A 14,972-nucleotide genomic window follows, 5' to 3' on the forward strand; every position below is an offset into this window, starting at 1 on the left:
GAATCTAGAAGGGATCTCCTTAATGGACTAAAAAAATGATTTTTATGCATGCAGAATCAAGTACTGCCCTTTCATTCATGCCATTTCCCGAGTCTCCATTCCCCATACAAACACAAGCGTGGGGTGGGGATCACCAGCGGTGCAACCATTACCCCACCTTCAGTGGGATTGAGCCCCTCTCTCCGTTCGATGCATGTGATGTGGTTAACAATTCACCAGCCTCCCACGAGGAGACCAAGCGGGATGCAAGGCGAGGCAACTTGCTGATGTTTTTGTAGAATCAGGCTTTAAATCCGCGAGCTGTTAATCATGAACAGCCACATCTAAACCTCAAAAAAGCTCCAGGAAAGTCAAAGCCATCCACAAATGTCATAGCCTAGCTCCTCATATACATATAGTCTGTTCTCACAACTGGATAAGTTAGCCAACATTATGCTGTTCATAACTGGATATCTGAAGCAAAAAGGCTCACAGAAAATTCTTTACATTGTATCAGATACTCATAGAGTATTCTATATAAAATGGTAAACTTTTTTTTTCGTATTCTCTTCAGCCTTGGTTTCCAATGAGATCTTTTACTGTAGTGGTAGCGTTCTGGAACAATTTAAATATCAAAGCTGTTGCCAGAATTTATTTTACCACGAACACAGAGAGCAAATGATGTTCTACAGGGCCACGTTAAGACCTACCTACATTAAAAAGACATCCTAAAGACACCAAATTATCTCTAGGCTATTTTAATCACCATCACCAGACAGGACTGCTTGAACTAGTCACAGGCCAGATAAATAATAAGAATTGCCCTCTCTAAAATTCTGCATCTCACACTGATCTTGACAGTACCCCTGTGGAAACCTTAGATCCTACCACCAAGTCAATCTTGCACGATAAAACTGAGCAAGATCTGAATCTGGTGGCTAAGCGTTATTTCTACTTTGTGTAATTTTTTTTTATTACAACAGAAACATGACAATCAATACATGGAAATCAATCACACCAAATTAATTTCAAACTGATCATTGCCATGTTTCTAAGCTGCTGCAAAAAATCGTATTACATCCTTCCTCATTTCACAACTGTTTCCTCTGCATTCCTTCTCTACTTGCAAGGGCTTATAGGTTAGGGATCAGTTGCGTCAACATGCACACAAGAAGCCGGCTCTAACTGTGATGACACTCACGAGGCTGAGGTACCCTACCAGGTTGCTGCTCAGCTACAGAGCCCTAGCCCAGTCTGCAGGAGGCAGTTACCGCAGCACAGGCAAGCTCCATTCCCTTCTGCCGCTCTTGCAAGACTTGAAACAGAACAACACAGATCACTTCACAGGTGTTTGGATCTAGCAAGGAAAAGTAAGGGCTTTACGTTGTGGAATTTAAAGAATTTGCAGATATGCACATAATTCTACCATCAGGCTCCAAAGGATAAATAGCACAAACTTAAGAGCACTCATCCACTACGGATTTAGGAGAATGAGGTTTTTCCCTGCCAAGTCACTGGTCTGAGTCTAGTCCAAGGTCTAGAAGAAACAAATGTTTTGACAGTACAAGTCAAACATCCTTTTCAAGTCAACCATAGGTTACTTCTGCAGGGTAGCCATCACATTTGCTGGTATGTCTACTGCTACTCAACACCTGACCACAGCTGCAGAGAAAGACAAATGCAGCTGGCAGAAATCTGAATCAAGGAAGACATTTTCCTAATCTTAATTTCCCACATTCAGAAAACAACACTGTACTTTAAATTTAGCAAAGTCAGTAAGGGTGATATGTAAAATACTCAGTAAAGCCTCCTCAATGTTCATGAAAAACCCTCTTAATTTGCACTGAACCCAACAGCATCTTTGCGGAGCTGAACGTAGCAAGTGTGGATTACCAGGCCTCTGCCCCGCCTTCCTGCAGCACATCCTTTCTGAAAAACAGGCCACGTATTCACAGGCTCATAACCAGCTCCTGCAAGGCCCCACCTTGAACCTTCACTACACCTTTCTAACACTGATACCTCCTGTAATTTGCTGATTTTCCATCTTCACCGAAGACAGTAATTTCAACTAAGATGCATTTGCAGTTCTCCAGCCACACCTTGAACCACCTAAGGTGTCCCAGCACCTACAGCCTCTCTGAACTCCACAGCAACCTGCAGATTTGACAAAGAGCTGGAGCATGTCATCGTGACACATAATAAATATTTGAGCATTTAGAGTACAGATTTTATGCAAGAGCTGATTTAAAGGAAATCTTACTGCACTGTAAGATATGCAAAAACAGATTAACTGCTGTACTCTGGTGTGCTTTTAACTGTTTCACTACTTTTTGGAAAAAAAGAAAAAGTGAAACACAGCAAAAACAAACAGCTCCACTACAATGAAGAGCAACAATTCTTCATACCGTTTTGCCCCCTAAGGTACTGAGCAATAGCATGTCTGATCCATTTATTATCAATTTCCCCTCTTTTCACCTGTATGCAGAACCTGTTTTCTATATCCATCTTTCCCATGAGGAAAAGTTTCTTGTCTAGGTCTACCTAGAACTTGGAGAGAAAGAAAGCAGACTGAAATTACACTGTAATACTTAATTTAATGCTGCTGGGATTACATGCACACAGATATCAATGTTCCAAAGCCACACACATAATACAATCTGCAATCCAGAAAAATGCTCTTATTCTCATGCACAGAACCACCTTCCCATAAAACTACATCACATTTAATCTCTAGGGCATCTTCAGAGCAAATTCAGCTACACGTTTAGCAGCCAAAGGTATCCATTAGTTGAGGAAGACACATGACAACAGAATAATCTTTCTTCTCTGAGGCCAGGAAGGAAAGCCCTCTCTCCAGCCTTTGTCTGCAAATCTATCTACCTTCAACCTCTCTAGGAAAGAGAAATAGGAAACATCTGGAAGAGGAAAGAGTTTCAAGTAGTCCAAAGGTTCTTCTCTATTCCCAAATCCTTCCCCAGGGCTTTGGAGCAGGCACTTGTGTTTTACTGTTATTTTTTGTGTGTACATTCTACAGAGGCAGGGGCTGAAAGGCAGCACTACCCAGGTCATTTTGTTTTGGTTAGTTCTTGCTCATTTGCGAGGTCTACCTGACTAGGCTGAAGCACATACAGGTATTGCTAAATCTCTCCTCCCAAATATATTGACACATTGAGGGTAATTAAGCTTATTTGTTAAAGGGTTGCCATAGCGGCAGTCTCCAGCTCAGATTTTTCCATTAATCATTCCCTAAGATCACTGCCTTGCTTCACCTTCACCACCTAGTTTACAAGCACTATCACTACCTTCAGGACACCAGTAACAGCCTTCAAAACACACAGCTCCATCCCAGTCTTTGGTAGGACACAGCAAGACATGCAAGGAACAGGGGAAAACATCACATATGTTCCACATCCACTGAATGCAACATGGAAATTACAGGAGATTTAAATTCAAATCCCACACCATGAACAAATCTAGTTCTGACCAGCTGGCAGGATTTGAGGGAAACTCCATGAGTCAAAGTTGCCAAGTTTTCTGCCCTTTATCCAGTATATAATCCCACCTAATCTAAATTTTGATTAAGAAGTGACACGACAATGTAATATATTTAATAGCAAACAGAGAAAGCATTTTTTCCAAATTTTCTACTGTTTTCCACCTTATAGCAGACCTTAAAAATAAAATTAAAAAAAAAAAATCAAAACAACAGTTTGCTTCATTTCCCTTAATAATATTCCTGGATGGCTAACATCTCCTAAGAAAAAAAATATAGATGTCAAAGCATTCCTAACAATATGAAATAATACTTCAGTACAGAAAGCAAAAGAGAATTATCACTTCTGTGCCAATGTTATTGTAATTATCCTTTTTGCAATGTTTAAGCAGGTTCTAGATTGGACTCTTAAAAGTTCAAAACAACAGCACTATCCATAAAAGAACCACTCTTCTACTTAAGAGAGGAAAGAGTTTGTTGTGAAAAGTAGTACCCTTTATTAGGCCAAGAAGCTTTTGGTTATATAAGCCCTTCTCTAAGGGTCTGAACTCTATTTCATTTTAGCGCATAAAACATAGAACATCAAGTCTGCAATACAAGACATAAATATTGTGCAATATACACAAGGGAGCTCAAACCCTACACAAAAATGTCATCAGGCAGATGCAACTGATTTTTCTGGGAGTGCCTGATGCATATCCTACGTTAAGATTGAACTTATGTCCATTTGTAATGCTAGAAGCTAAATCTTGGGGAAAAAAATCCACATTCTTTCTGTTCAGCAAGATAGTGGATTTCACTTGTAAATATTCACCGATGCAAAATACAAACGTAAAGTGCATAAAGATATGGCAGCAGCTACCCGAGATCTTTTTCAGTGCTCTGAAGAGACAATGTTCCAGCCCAGAGACCTGTGAAAAGCCACCGCATTTCACAGCAATTTTACAGAACACGACAAAGCTGAACACTTTAATAAGGTAGACTCAAACTCAGGTCATATAACTCATCCCAATACCGCTCACAAAATATTCTTATCCCAAGGGAATAATAATTGCTGAAAGCAATGCCAGTTGTTACTGATACATGTTACACACACACATACATATTTATGTATGAACTGTTAAAACCCCAACTCATGAGGCCTTGAAGCAAAATGTTATTTAACGTTTCTGGTTAAAGTTGAAGGCAAAAAAACATGTTCTCCCCCTCTACTGGAAAAGGCACAGAGAGCTTCTTTCTTTCCTCTTGGCAATCCTGTGTGCTGCCGAAGTCCGACCCCGGGCACGCCTGGCCGTGGCAGGGCTGCGCCAGGCGCCCCGCAGCACGCGATGCAGGAGGCCATCAGCCAGCCGGCACAGGCAGCCCCGCACCACACCTCCGCGGAGCGGCGGCAGAGCCGGGCCCCGACCCCAGCCCCTTCCCAACAGCGGGCACGCACGGACCATAGCAACTTCTGCCTAACAGCATGATGCAGTTGTGAGTACATGGAAGGGGCAAGAGGCCACATACAAATCCAGAAAATGAAGGGAAAACAGAGATCCTTGCTGCATATTAACTCACTTTGTGTAATAAAACCTGACATATTCCAGGGCTTTAACAGACTCAGATACTCTGTTGTCTTTTTCTCCCAGCACTTCACTCCTGAAAGCGAGCTGAACCAGACAGATAACCGTAAGAAAGCTTGCCTGGCTATTATCTTTTGAAATACATGAACAGGAGAAAACACAACGGATTCTGGTTTTGATGCTTTCTTTAGCAAAGGCTATTTTTACCATCTAGTAAAATGCAGCTTTGCTACTTAAAGTGACCTAACGCTTGCATATATAACATGAAAAACAATTTTAAAGAGTAAACATAGTCATGGTACTTCTGGCAAAGCTAAAAAAGAACAATTATTACTGAGTCACTCAAAACCAAACAAATAAAAACATGATTCAGTCAGATTCCTAGCATGCATAATGCTCCTGCTTAAATTAGTCCCAAAGTGTACATTTCTGATATTCCAATTATTACAGCAAAGTGCTTTAAAAAAAAAAAAAAACAAACAAAACTTCATGTGTAAACATAGTAATGAACAGGACACTCTTGAAAAATGACAAGATGCTTTTCCCAATAAGCCTTTAGATACAAAACTAGATTACATGCATTTATTACCAACATGTCCTCCTATTCAAGCTTTCATCTGAATCATTTAAAAATTAAGGCAAACAAGTTTGGGATTTGGGGGGGGGGAGGGGGGGAGAAGCAGGGAACAGTGTGATGGGAGTTCTTTTTCTTCGGGGGTTTGTTTGTTTGCTTTTAATCCCATGTGACACATTCATTTTTGATTCCAAAGAAACTAAAGGAACCTTTAGCAATTAAAACTGAGACTGCTAATTAAGCTAGCCATTATCCCTCAACTTAAAAAAAAAAATCACTATACATAAAAATGTTCTACATGCTTCTTTTGAATATTATGGTTATTCAAGTGTTTTCAAGTGGAATTTTTCCTACATCCGTTTGACTCCAGGCAAACTAGATCCACAAAACCACGAACTTCTCACCTTCAGAAACTTGTGATCACACCTTTTCCGTACTTCAGCAAGTCTCTGTGGGCCATTTCCCCACCTTACCAAACACTTACCTCTCTAAGCTAACCTTCCCAGCCATTCCCACAACCATTCCGTCTTCTGTACCCACCTGCCTGACTTCTCCCACTACCACCCACAGCATCTTACTAAAACTGTGTGTGTGATGAATGACACTTGCCTGCTGACAGTGAAGTGATGACACAGGCTAAGGGAAATAAGATTCAGAAGTCCGCCCAGTTACACAAACACTATGCGTGGGAGGATACATGAACAGCAAGGTCCTTGTTTGCTCAGCCATTAAAGTGGTAATGCATAAGAGGAGGGGAAAAGAAAAAAGGCAGAAAGAGGGAGTGCCTTGAAAAAAACTACAGAAAACATGCTCAAGCTCCTCTCCCCCTTCTCAGTGTTAACCCTTGAGGTACACTTTAAAACTCTAAATAAACATCTGAGCTTTTACTACTGCAGGGGACATCGCTGTCTGACTTCACGTTGCACGACGGAAGCCCTAGGGCACTTGAGCACTTTCCTGCTCGTTTTGCAAAGGTAGGAGATCTGTTTGTAAGAGATAAATCTGTAATGTACTTTCGATAAGAATCTTGAAAAAAAGATCCTGTAAGGAACAGCAGAAAAGGACTGGAGCTGAAGGTACTTATACCAAAAATACAAATTATATAATGGTGGCAGAAGTAAAGAATAAAATTGTAAGGCCACCAGAAAACTTCTGTTTGAAGGTGCCATTAGAAATAAGCTCAGCAAGAACATTTATGTCAATTCTTGAAATTTATTTAATGGATGCTTTTCAGTGTTTAGTCTCCAGAAATGCCAAGTTCCAATAATTTGAGGGCAAAAAGAACAAAAAGATCATGACCTGTATGTATTCAAAATCATTTGTTTAATTATTCCACAGAATACTGAATAAAATTAAACCCTTGGCCTTTACTCTTCTTCCAGGTTAACTACCAGGATCTAGTACTGAAGGCTGCCTAAAGCTATAAATTACAGAGCTCCTCTGCACAAAAAGCAGAACCTGCTCTGACACTGATCGCTGATTATGAAATCAGCGCAACAGAATTTATCACCGTACAGTGTACTGTGGATACTTACCACAGATAAGCTGGGGCATCCACCACACTGTACTTTCGTAAGACAAGGACAAGCCACACTCAGCACTGTACTAGCTAGCTGCTACTTAACCCCAGCCTGAGCAGGATTTATTTCTGTCTTGCCTATGCACTGACTGCAGCATGCACTTTGTCCTTATCTGACAAGATGAAGAATGTTACACCTGGTATAGGTAATAAGTCCTGCAGTATGATTTTCCCTAAAGTCTTCTGTGTATATGATTCCCTGGCTAGCTTCCTCTGTAGGAAAAATACTGTAGGAAAAAATAATATAGTAGAATATGCTTCCATTACAACGAAGTTTAATGTACTTCAGTTCACATCAGTCAAATTCAGAAAATACCTTCCACACAGAACATAGCTTTCATAGTTCCTCTTTAGGGACCTTTTTTGGTCTTCATCCAAAACGCATATTCAAAAAGTACTAATGCATCATTCATTCCCTACAAAAAGATGTTAAAAAGCTATGAATTGATGGCAAAGCAGAAACAAACTCAAAAAGGGAAAGGAGAGGGAGGTTTAAGCTAGAATTTGAACTGCCTATTCGTATTATGGATAAGAAGCATTGCCATTACTGACAGTATTACTAATTTGATAGATTATTATATTACTACTTTTTTGGAAGACAATCTGGCATTTTTTTGACCTGCTTGGGCAGGCAGAGTTGGGGGGGGGAGGGGGAGGAGGAGAGAAAGGTAGCACTGACAAACCTTGGTCAAAAAAAGGCAGAGCAGAAAAGCGACACTGAGTGAGCAGATTTTCAACAAATCCATAAGCCACAACTGAGCTGTACAAATATTAATTAAGAAAACGTGCGACTGAGTGTTCAGTGACAGAAGCACAAACCACGATGCTACAGCCTTACCAGCCTGTTTCAAGTATTTTATACTGTGAAGCATTACTTGCAGAGTCATTTGAACCACCTTGGATACACTTCTCCATACAATAGAGAAATGCACAAAAACACATGACCAAAACAAGATTCTCCAAGGCAATGGAACAATTGCTTTGAAGGTACCTGCAGCCAGCAAAAAAAAAATCTGTATTTCATAGAATAGGTTGGAAGGGACTTCTGGAGGTCATCTAGTCTTCAAGGAATTTCACAGATGACTCACTCTTCTGACTTACAACCTGTACCTTTTACTGGTGGCTTTTATTGGCTGGGGAAGAGACCTCAGAAGCCTACTAGTGTTAACAAAGGCTAATTTTGGTGCAACAGGTAACTCAGCCACATCATGACAAAATTCTTTAAAGATCAGCAGAAATCCCACGATAGCTGGCATCTGTCATGCCATAGGTCATCAACTCAGGACCCGCATTCTTCACAGAGGGCCAGAATTCAAATGGAAGCAGACCAAACTCATATTCTACCTGCCTGTAGAACCAGGACAGCCAGAAATGGCAATGTAATGCTATTCACCAGCACTGAATCACAGAAAAAGCAGATAGTAGAACAGAATGAAACATAGTTACATGTGTATTTTTACAGGCCTTTGTCTTTGGGGGCCAAATAACACACAACATGAGAGAAAAAGGTGGTATGCCCCTGTCTGTCACCAGTAGCTTTTCATTATTGTGTAGATTCTCCTTATGTGGCTGAACATTTATTTTCCTGGCACACTGCTCCACGCTTTCCTGGGAAGACCACACATCTCTTGAGTTTACTTATCAGTCTCTAAACATACACTCAAGGCAATAAACTTCAAAGAACTTAAATGAGCTGCGCAGGCTCTCGATGTTCATACGCAATGATAACACAGGAGTGAATTAGCTAATTTTGGCCTCCTCCTCTGCCTCCACCCCAAGTGTTAACATTGGAAGAGGATGCTACAAAAGGTATTTGGAATATTTACAATACAATCAGTCAAAATATATATGACAACATGCACATCAGACACTTTCCTTACACCACAACAAGCAAGAAACATCAAAATAGGTTTACAAGCTGTTTCATAATAGAATGAGGTAGTTACGATGTCATATAAAATAATTTCTGGTATAAACAATCATGCTATAAATAATCCTAATCATTTTATCAGCTGACTAATGCCTCAAGGGCTTATACTATTCTATTTTAAGTTCTGACATATTAAGAACAAATTTTTGCATCCTCAGTTTTTAAGTCAGAATAGTTAAATACTAATTACGGTATTTCACAAAGTAGCTTGCTTGTGGGAAATCTTAAGAGAATTAAAGCAAAAGTTTAATGTTCAATACTCTAAAGCAGTTGTCAGGAAAAAAAGAAAAAAAAACACCTAAGCGTTCATTTCACGCCACCACTTTGTGTTTTTGCTGCTGTGTCGAGACTAAAGTTCACAGCAGCGAGCGGCCCCGGCTACAGAAGCGTAGGGCTCCAGTATTCCTCAGGCCTGGGAGACAACAGAAACAAAAGGAAGATGGAAGTTTTCCACTACGTCCCCTGCCAATACTTCTTGCATTTACGTTGCTCAGGCTGCAAGAGAAGCAAAATAATAGTATCTAGCTCTTAAAGAGAGCTCTATAAAGAAAGGCATGCTGAGGAGAGCTGCAAGAGACCACTGTTAAAAACTGTATGCACAAAGCCTACACCACATAAGAATGCCTGGGCTCTGGACTGGGTTGATAGTCTTGGAAGGCCCCAGTTGAAAAGCAGGTAAACAGGAGTTTGCAAATAAGGTGATCTTTTCTTAAAGGTGACTGCTTTTATGCTTTCTAGACACTGAACCCCCCACACACTGAAGTGCCCAGGAAACTTAGCAAGGTTATTACTCATTAGTGAGAGTAAAGGAACATGCTTTGTTTACTTCTTACTGTAAAGAGCTAATTTTCAGTTGACCAGTGAATTGTTTACAGAAATTGACTTGTGCAGGAAAGAGCCAATTTAGTGTATTAAACCAGAGAGCTGGGCATTTCACAATAACCGTGAACATACAGTTAAAAGAAAGCAGTTAACAGAAAGCAGTTAACAGTCAACAGAAAGCAAGACAGTGGCCTTCAAATCATACCCATCTGTGTAGGATCAACCAACTTTGGAGCTTAAACCTTATTACTGAAAAAAAAATAAAATAAAATAGATATATTTTCCTAAATCCTAACGTTTGTAAGATACATTAATTCTACTAGCTAATGAAAAACAATTGTTTTCCAAACACTGTCAAATGCAGCCAAAAGAAGTTATTTAAGCTATAGATAGGCACAATGTTTACAGAATGAGTGCAAATTTTCTAACTTTAAATTACTCTCTCTAGAAACAATAACAAGGGATTCACAGTATCTACTTTAGCCAACTTAAGCAACTAATTTAGAGGTAACTTGCTATGCCAAAGTTAGAAATGTAACATGCCTATTCAATCAAGAGAGATGCCAGATGTCTTCAGAAATGTGAATTAGATGCCTAAATTAACCACAGCAAATATCATTCCCTTTACATATTGACTGACTGGATATTCTAAGGTTTAGCACAAACAGAGGTCTCCCGTGAAGATTTAAAGCTCATATTTGGATTTTTAATACAGAATTAATTTGGTTAAAAGTTGTTAAGCCCGTTGGAATCTGCAATCCAGCTCTCCTGATGACAGAACAAATACTTCAAGGAAGGAAGGAAGGAAGGAAACGTTCAAGTCCAGTGCTTCTTCAGGACAAAAGCAGAGGTAAAGCTAGAACAGAGGAACCTATTGGTGACATTTTTCCAATACCCTCAAAAGAAAACCATGTTCTGCTGTGAAGGAACAAAATATTCTTCACACACTTAAGACAATTTCCTATACAAAAATCTGTGCGGTTCTAGCAGTGCCGCAACACTGGGTCTGTGAATGAAGAAGACAGTGCTCCTCACACCCTCACAAAAGCATTCCTCTCATCACGGTGGGCTCTTCGTAAACCCATTCTGGGTTTGAATACTCTGCTCAAAGGCCCACCTCATCTGAGAGGATGAGCTCTTCTGCTGTTTTCAAGGGCTCTTGAAATAGAGAGCCTCCTTAACCAAAAAAGCTTTTAACCTTCCCTATTATCAAATAAACCAGTATCGTCTTTCTCAAACAGACAATCTATGAGTTAAAAAAAAAAAAAAAAAAAAAAAAAAAGACTGTGAAGGACTTTTTTCTATTTCTCTGTGCATCTGTTCTTAGAGAGGATATTGCAGTTACTGCTACCGATCACACAGCACAGTGGCATTATCCATCTGAACAATAAAGTCTCAGGTGGTGGGATTTTATTTTATTTTTGTAAATCGCCAGATAATAAAAACCTATTCAGTCTAAATTCATACAAAATAATGATTAGCACTGGTGCAGAATCAGCATCTGTAATAGCTGAGCAGTATGGATACAATTTCACACAAACACAGAAAAATCCCAGCTGCTTAGTTTAGTCAAGATCCATTGCCTGGTCATCACAAGCACTTAATGAAATTGTCCTTTAGAAAGGCAACAGTAAGTCCCCACTCCAAGCATAAATGATTCTGAGCTTGCACTACCCATGATCTGACTTCCTCTAAAAATTTTACATTAAATTCTGATAAAATCTGGAACAAATAGAAAGCATAAACAGGAGAAGCACACTGCAAATATTTACTGTTGCCCTTTGACTTATCTACACCCTGATGTACTGCATTCTTTCCAGCTCGGTTAACTGCTGGAAGGAAATTCAGCATTTACATAATATGCAAAGATACAGTAAAACCTGTGTTGGTCAGGCTGAGGACAAAACATTCACCCATGCCGCCAGAGGTAAAAGTTACAATCACAAGAGTGAGGTTCACCTTTAATTACTTAAAAGGAAAAAAAAAAAAGAGAGAGAGAGAGAGAGAGAGAGAGAGAGAGAGAGAGAGACTGACAGAATGACCCACCTTCTTCCAGGAACTGTTCAAAATGAGAAGTGTGAAGGCATTCATACATTTTCTGAATAAACTATTGATTAAAACCTGTGTGTTTTAGTCCAAGGCAGTTCAAGTTTTTCCCCAGTTCTCTTTAGGCTAACTTGGGGTTATTCAAATCTGGCACCAAATATCAGCATGATGTTTTAGACTGAGCAATCCACTGGTGAGCGTCTAAAAGATTGCTGTTTCAGGCGCTGGATGATATAGTAAAGACAGATTAAGAAGTTTCTGCCTTACCAGCTTATTTCTGCCTACATGCCAGTGCACGCTCCTCCCAGCTGTGAGACTGTGCTGTAAGCAAGAACCGTCCCTGCGCACCAGGTTAGTCCCACTCCCTGTACAGCAGCACTGTCCGAGCCCAAGGAGAGGCAGGCTGCGTCACAGGAATCAGAAGGGGAGACTGGGGCTCCCTCAGCCTCCACTGCTGTCAAAGTTAGCACGAAACCAGAGCTGCAGAAACTGCTGTAAACTGTCTCAGGGGATTCTCAGGCCACCAAGTTTGACATTGGATTGTGCCTTCTCCCATTCTAAATTTGAGAGTTTTAAAAGTACTCTTGATAGCACAGATAAACCTGCTTCCAAACAGCTGGCAACAGTTGTTTTGGCAACAACTGAAAGGGAACCACCTACACTGCAGTACACAAAAACTGAAACATTATGATAACAATTCAAGTTCCAGTTTCAAGCTTCTCTCCAATACTACAGTCTTCACAATGTTTTTTCCTTTATATACTGTATTAAGTACACAAACACCTCCCTAACTTATCTCCATCCCAATATGGTTTCACTATATCTTTCAGTGACTTTTGACATTTCACAGAATTTCCAGGGCGGCAATTCAAAACTTCTGGAGACTCCACAGTACAAGCTAAGGAAGAGATGTTGCACCTGAGTGAGCGGGATGACTGCTCTAGAAATGTTAAGCCTAGATTCACAAAGGTATTTTCACTCCTGACCTCATACTGAGGTCAAACAAAGAGAAAGGTACACAAGTATCATTGTAGCCACAGACTTAACTGCAGTAGGCCCTTTAAAAATCTTGCTGAATCTCTGCAGGTCCTCTATTGTATACAGCACTTTGTTTTAAGTGGTGGAGAGAAAGAGTCATGAAAGTAGATATAGAAACAGTTTCAGGAAGGGGAAAACCAACAAAACTACCAGGGGGACTAGGCCACAGGTAGGACTGGAAGCAAGTGCCCAGTGTAAGCTATCTGCTACACGAGTGGGAGGAGAGTGGTCCACATGACTCTTACAACAGCTCTAGAGACAGGAAATTACAGAAGTAGCTCTTGGGAAATAGCTAAGCATTCATGCGCTCAACTCTACAGCAACAACCTGCTAAGACTGTTTTTTGTGGCACGGTTTCTCTGAGGTTACCTTACGTGCTCCAGCAGACAACGGACTCATCCAACAGGAAACACTATATGAACCCCACAGTCTGCTGCCGCAGCCAGCCTTCGAGACAGGTGCAAAACCAAACCAAACCCACAGTAATCAGCTCTTCCATTAAAATACATTGTACCAGCATCTTTCCCTGTCAATCTCTTTTCTTTCAACACTTTCACCTCAGTGGCTCTGCATCAACACAGCTGTCTTCCTTTTTTTGCTGAACTGCTTTCAGTGGTCCATTCAGTACCAGATTTGTTCCTTCACTGTTCATCTTTATCAGGAAAAGACTTCAAAGGATTTCCAGTTAATCTAGTAGACCGGAAAAAACTATCCCAAGACAAAACATTCACTACTGCCCAGCCCTTCTTCTCCAGAAACAGGAGGGGAACAGGTAAGAACTTTTTTTTCTTCCAGATCGTTAAGCTATTTTTTTTAAAATAGTTAAGACTAAATTCTAGTCTAAGACTTTAAGTACAGTTTAGGAATATATAATGTAAGGAAATATAAACTATGTTACAAGCAGTTTGCAGAAAGGGATGTTCAGTAATGAAAAGCACAGTATAACTGTTCTGATAGAACTGCCATCTTATAGTTCATTCTTGTTATACAAGTCAAAACTGAAACTTCAAAATAAATCGAGGATACATGCAAAATACTTAATAGCAACTGCAAGAACAAAAAAGAAAAGAAAAGAAAGAAAAAAGAGAGAGAGAGACTTTCCTGTGAAACCATCTCCTTTGCCTGAAAATCACCGACAGCTCTCTGAAGACCTCCATCCAGCAGCACTGCAGAAGCAGCCGGCAGGCTCTCGCAGCTCACCTACAGCCAGCCCCTCCTGACGCCTTGGACTCCCGCGCGCACCCCGGGGCTCCCCGCTCCTGCACAGCCCCACGCACGCCTCAGGGCGGGCTTCACCGCACGTTTAACGCGCCCGTCGCTGCCCCCGCCAGCGGCGCGGACTCCCGCCCTCAGCCCAGACCAGCAGGCGCGGAGCAGCCACCCCCCGGCGGTCCCCGGGGGAGCCCGCCCGCCGCCGGCCCCGGACAAGGAGGCCCCGGCCCGGAGCGGCGGGCGCGGACCCGGCGAGGACAGCGGCCCGGCCACCGCCCGACCCCGCGCCCGGGGCGCCCCGCTGCCCTCACTGGCCGCACCGCCCCGTCGCGCGCCGCAGCGTACCGTCCTACCGCGGGTCCGCGCGGCGACCGCCCTTCCGCGCAGCTCGAGCGCGCTGCGAGACGGCGGCGGCAGGAGGCGAAGGAGGCGGGGCTGCCGCGGCTCCTTCCGCCACCGGCTGCAGCGCTCGGGGGCGGGGAAGCGGCCGCGGAGGAAAACACGACCGCCGGGGCCGAGGCGCCCCGCGCGCCCGCCGCGGCAGCTGCTCCCCGCCCCGCCCCGCCGGCGGAAGGGCGCGGCCGGGCGCAGCGCAGCTGCCGTCGCTTCAGTTCGGCGTCCCTGCGCGGCGCTTGTGGCCCCCAGGGCAGCAGACAGCCGGGAAGGTTGCGCTGGGTGGTGATAAAAACCTTCAGCTACGCCCTGGAAAGCCCCGTTTCTCAGGTTTTCACGGT

General features: G+C 42.1%; 1 protein-coding gene across 5 annotated transcripts in view; it reads right to left on the reverse strand.

Moving 5' to 3' along the window:
- Positions 1-14,972, reverse strand: part of ANXA11 (annexin A11) — a 74,987-nt gene that overhangs the window by 16,183 nt on the left and 43,832 nt on the right. Inside the window, exon 1 of one of the 5 annotated variants that reach the window (XM_064513803.1) lies at positions 14,592-14,778. The exons of 3 other annotated variants lie outside the window; for them this stretch is intronic. The gene's annotated coding sequence lies outside the window, so the exon portion shown is untranslated. Of the gene's footprint in view, positions 1-14,583; positions 14,779-14,972 lie in introns of those variants that run through there. One more of the 5 variants, XM_064513801.1, reaches the window with a different exon arrangement.

Source organism: Dromaius novaehollandiae, chromosome 6, assembly GCF_036370855.1.
Source record: "Dromaius novaehollandiae isolate bDroNov1 chromosome 6, bDroNov1.hap1, whole genome shotgun sequence".
NCBI classification, from domain to species: domain Eukaryota; kingdom Metazoa; phylum Chordata; class Aves; order Casuariiformes; family Dromaiidae; genus Dromaius; species Dromaius novaehollandiae.